Raw genomic sequence first — 6,278 nt, forward strand, 5'->3', positions numbered from 1 at the left:
AACAACTTTTCAACCAATTCAGATTTTTTATATAAATTTTCTCTTCACTAAAATTTAGATGTAATTTAAAAAAAAAAAATTACAAAAAATTACCTTAGTTGAATCTAATTAAGATTATGAACTATATATGTTTTTATAACATTAAAAATTATTGTAACTCTTGAATTTTGAAAAATATAATATGAATTAAAAGTAAAATAGTATAAGGATTGTTTAGGGCAGTCAAGGGTTGATTCTTTTAGTGAGCAGCGAGAGAAGGTGAGATGGGAAAAACCGAATCATGGATGGATAAAGATAAATTTCGATAGAGCCTCTAAAGAAAATCCTGGAGGGATTGGATGTGTGGCTTGGGATGAATATGGAGTGATTCTAGCAATTGGAGCTCAAGAATTAAAGATGGATCCAATAATGAGGCCAAAGGCCATGAGGCCTTGCTTGCAATTAGACTAGCAAGACAACTAGGTGTTTCTAAATTACACCTTAAGGGTGATTCAAAGGTAATTGTCAATGTTATGGCTTCGAGTGAAGCTCAAAATTAGAAGATCAACAAAGTAATTAAACTGATTATGAGCCTCCATGAACAATTTCAAGATTTTAAAGTGTTTCATATCCTAACGGAGGGAAATGTACTTGCAGACAAATATTCGAATTGAGGGTGCAGGTTGGACAAAGTTAATGGTGGGATGAGATGGAAAATCTCCCTTTCCCAACTAAGGAGGACGTCGACAATGAGATTGAAGAAATGGGAGAAGGTACAAGAGTTAGGGTCTTTGATTGAAATTAAATGGCAGAGGAAATAATGTTGGCAATTTGACAATTAACTTACAATGTCGTCGGTTTCAAATGCATTGGCTCAAGGATCGCAACAACCAAGACAGGGGTAAGAAGAAGAAGCAACATTGTTTAGGAAAGAATAGTAGCAAAGGGGTGACAAGAAGACATGGAGGCCAACTTTTCTCTTGGAGCAGCCAAGCAGCAGGGAGCATTCAAAGGGGTTGTTACTGAGGAGTGAATGAGGCATAATTTCAAGATTGATGACCTTCATTTCTTTTGTATGGTAGACATGATGCTGGGGGAGAAATACATGAAGTCCTCTTTCAAATTTTGAACCAATGTGGATGTGGCCTCTATTTTTTTGGCCTAGTGCTTGGAGTTTGGCACGAAAGAGGATGTTAAATGGGTTAAGAGAGAAAGCATCAGAGAAGAATGGAAAGATGGTCTCAATACTTTCTTGGCAATGGCAAGACCAGGTTAAGGCTTTGTCACTACGGGTGGAGAGTGGATGCATGTGGTTGAGTTTGAGCCACCATTGAGACCATTTCTTATTTGGGGAGCGGATGATGATCGCAAAGCAAGGAGAGCTAAGGCCCAGGATGGTTGGAGACACATTAAAGAGTACCTTAGACATAGGGAGGTGGTTCTAAAAGCTCAGGAAGAAGAGGATGGGAAGAAGAACAACAAGGTGAAGCCATACTTCGGAAAAGGAGGACTATTGGCTTAGTAGAGGTTTTAGTAAAGGTGATTCGTCTAGTTAGATAGTTTTTGTTTGTATAATGTCTAAATATATGTAATTTCCTATGATGAAAGGCATCATTTTCCTATGTGTTGAAGGGGAGGTATGTAGTAAAGGGTTAGTAAGTGTTTGCAGATTTTGACATGGATCAGGAGGGTAGGCTTAGGGGTGTGGATGGCCATATATGTAAATTGGTGATTTCAAACAACCATGTACCTTTTTTTGGTAATTAACATATTATAATAACCTGATAAAAAAAAAGTAAAATATTATATTATATTAGTATTTTTTATTATATAGTTTATAATAATAATATATTAATATTATAGTATTATTATTACTACATATATTATATTAGTATTTTTTATTATATAGTATATCATATTATTACAAAAAAAAAATTGGTAACCACGAGCGTATCCCTGCGACCCAGCCCAATGCCCAACCTACCTTACCTTGGTCTTATTTTTATTGCCAAGTCGGGGTGAGGAAGAGGCGAGCTAGGGCGAGACTAATTCCCTGGGAATGCACGCAATAGCCTACAAACCACATGCATCAGGTAAGCCCTGGCCTCAGAGTCGAACCTGAAACCAATGGGGAGAAAACCCACAACCCAAGCCAACTCTGCTACCCGTGCGGGCTCATATTATAATTATAATATTATAATATTATATTTTATTAATATAATATATTGTTATATCGATCGAAAAAATATACAATAGTATTATTATATTTAAAAATATATCGATTAAAATGTCATCATCCTATTATACAATAGTATTATTATATTTATTATTACTATTATCACATATTTCTTGCCAAGGAACTATAGTCGAGGTTGACTCTTAATTAGAGCAAATAAAAATCAACATAAAACCAATAATAAATGGTGTTACACAAACAACATAAATCAATTGAAAAATAAGAATAAAATACAATGTATAGAAAAATAAGAATCAATCAATATTTCAACAATTTCTCATTCTCCACTTAAAAATTAAAAATAATAAAATCAATTAAATTCATAACCATGACATCATATACAAATTCAATCAACATCATACTTCATTATTTTTAATAAATTTTTAAATATCAAATTAAATTATTGTCAAATCAACACATTAACTATAACAAATATTATTTAAAAATAAATTAAAACTATAAATTTATAATTGAGACACTAGATCTTTTAGCCAACGAATACAATTATCACATTAACCAGAAATAATAATTAGATTGTCCAAGTTATCAAATAACAAAACCGTCTTGACACAAAAGTTGGCCTTATTTTATTAATTTTGTGTTTGTTCTAATATTTTGATAAGTGGTATAGTTTAAAAAAAAGTTGGCTCATTTTCGAGTCTTTATTTATTTCTATGTACACATATTTTAACACATTTATCTTTCACCTTATACATACATGTACATATTTCAATGAAGATATCTAAATTATGGATTAATTGTTCTTATTTATTAAATTATCTGTGTACATTTGTTACCCAACTAGATTTGACCATTACCACATATTTATCCTTTCCACATCTATGTATATGTATATGTATATGAGCAATTCCATGTCTATGATTTGACCATCAAAATTCTAAAATTTAAAGTTAAAGTTGGTCAACCCTTGCTTATTCCATTAGCCATTGTGAACCAACTAAAAACATCTTTTGCATGATTTGATATTATATACTAATATTTAAAGACATTCATTGCATCCATTTATCACCTAGTTGTATCATCCTAAGAAGAGTTTTAGAAGAACATTTAGACTTGGTTCACTAAAAGGAATCTAGATGTGCATAATCATTCTTGGAGCACTTGCATGACTAAAGGTTGTTTTCAATCATTAATTTAAGTATTGGGGGTTGAATTAGGAGGGTATATACCTTAGTGACATGATGACAATCTCTTAATTGTACTTTTAAATGTCACCATCTACATATTAGAGTGTAGAGTAAACCAAACGAAGATAAGTTAAGTAACCCACTAACCCAAGATACAAGGTAGGACCAAATCCATGCATAAAGGATGGATACATGAATGCAAAAATGAATCTAATGTGCAAACTCAATACAAGGAAAAGTGCAAGTCCAAAACTAAACTTGTAGCATTTCACTAACAAAGAGACAACATTTGTAAGCCATAAACAAATCAAAATTCATCACCAAAATAAAAATTATTCATTCTTTGATTATAGAGTTAAATACCTTCATTTCTTGTATTTACTTGGTGTGAATAAAGTGTTTTATGTATATAGTTCACTAGTAGATCATATTCACGTGTTAAGTTTACTTAGGTCTTAAGAATCTTTCTAGAAGTTCTTAGTTGTCATATAGATCTTATCTTATCTTTTTGGCATTTAATTTGTGTTTCCTAGGTCATTTAATGTTTATCACTTTAGTTATCTCATTGTATAGGATTAAGGCGCATATCATTATCTTGTCTAATCCTACCTATCAACCTTGCCTATACAAGAAAGGAATCATATGTATATTTTGTGATGTAGTATCCAATATCAATCTAATCAATTATGTCTAAAATCAAGCATTATATTGCTCTTGTTGCTCTTTTGTGTAAGATATTTTTTTTTCAGTTTTGTCGGTGATCCTTGAGGATTGAGAACATTGGTGACTCCTACATTACTTTTCATACCTTAATATTTACTATTTTAGAATGCATATGACCATTATTTTTAATTATTGATCTAGGTTGACTTGTGCCAAGTTCTAATTGTTCTATTTTATCAACCTAAACTAAGCTTAGGGAAAGTTTGTTTTCCTTCACATTTTGGTGAATCAATTTTATCCTACATGACCTAATTTTCTTTCAAGGTAATTCTCACATATTATGACTTTTTTATAACTACGTGTCTATATTTTTAAATCTCATTTTCAATCTTAAGATTCCTTACATTTATTTGCTTCATTGCTTTTAAATTATCATATATTTCTATTAGGGTTTTACATATTTTTATGAGTTATCATTTATCCATCCTACATGCCTAGTGTAAACACATTAAAGGTTAGCTTTCAAATTTAATGCAATACTAACATTATAAAATTTAAATCTAAAAAATTACACTCTTGAGCTTTATACGCCTATTTTTCATTTATGCTCCAAGCTCTTCACAATCCTAATCTTCCACAAAGGAGTGTACATTTAAACCCTACTATGATCACCCAATCTAATAATATTAACATTTGTAATGGTAGTCATGTTGAGACAAACTTTGGCCACGAGGCTTATGATTGTGATCCATATGTAGCTCAACAATACATCCATCTAGTGGGACTAACCTTGATAGATGCAATCATGGTTGAGTTGAATCCCCTAATCAATTGATAAATATGTTTTATAAGATATCAATGGGATATCCTTGTGGCATAAAATATTAAAAGACTTTGGATCCTTAATGAGTCTTTATAATGGGGCATCCTCTAATCCAAACACCTCTTCCAACCATAACCACACCACTTCGATAGCTACCACTATCATTAATCCTGGTATTCCCCTTACCTCCTTCCCTATTGGCTTTACTTACCCAACATGGCTTACCTCATGGTTATATTCTTCTTATCACCTCCATTAATACTTAAATATAAAATATTCTCAAATATCAAATGTTATAAATCTATAGCTATAAGATATATGTAGGTCAAGAATTAGATACTAATGAATAAGCATTTGACCATGCTCAAAATCATGCATGCAAATTTGAAATTATCTCTTGTTTAGATAACCCTCATGAATTAAAATCTAAAAAAAAATTACAATTCTATAAAATGTCATATATTTTAAATAGAAAACCTACAAAATGTGTAGATTGATAAAAAATGAATGTCTTGCATGTGGTGGTAAGCCACACATGGCCACCATATAGATTTGAATCACATTAACACATCCAAAACATTTGCAAATTGGTAACCATAAGAATTACATTATTAATCATAAAATATCGCAAATTCGTAACATGCAAATCCAACGCACCATGAATATACAATATTGAAGTACAAAGTAAAGAAAACATAGACTGATCGACTAATCCACAAAGAAAAGACACAAAAAAGTATCAAATCCATGAACAAAGGATGGATTTGTGAATACAAAAAGGGTTTTGAATTACAAAATTAACCTAGGGTTAAGCACAAGTCCAATGTAAATTTAAATCATTTTAGTGAAAAAGAGGTAGCATTTCCAAGTCATAGACAATTCAAAATTTAGCATCACATAAAAAATTAGTCATTCTTCAAGCATAGAGCTAAGTACCTTCATTCATTGTTAGTCATTCTTCAAGCATAGAGCTAAGTACCTTCATTCTTTGCATTTACTTAGATTCATATCTTAGCATTTACTATTTCAAAATACATGTGATTATTGTTCATCTAGGATTATTTATGTTGAATTATGAGCATTATATTTGATTTGCCTAGACTAAGCTTGGGAAAGGTTTTTCCTTTACATTTTGGTGAATCTTATTAATCTTATAGAACCTAATTTTATTCCAAGTTTTTTCTACATATTATGATTTTCCATATCTATGTTCCTTTGGTTTTTACATCTCAATTTTAAATTTGAACTTTACATTCCTTTGTTACATCAAATTCCATTAGAATTTCGCACCTTATTGTGTCTTCTCTTTTATCCATCATATGTGCCTAGGGTAACCACAATAGAGTTTCATTTTTTAATTTGATATTACATTAATAATATTAATTTTTGACCTAAAAGTACACCTTTTTTTTTGTTTATGTCATAAGCT

This window comes from Cryptomeria japonica, chromosome 10 (genome assembly GCF_030272615.1).
Source record: "Cryptomeria japonica chromosome 10, Sugi_1.0, whole genome shotgun sequence".
NCBI classification, from domain to species: domain Eukaryota; kingdom Viridiplantae; phylum Streptophyta; class Pinopsida; order Cupressales; family Cupressaceae; genus Cryptomeria; species Cryptomeria japonica.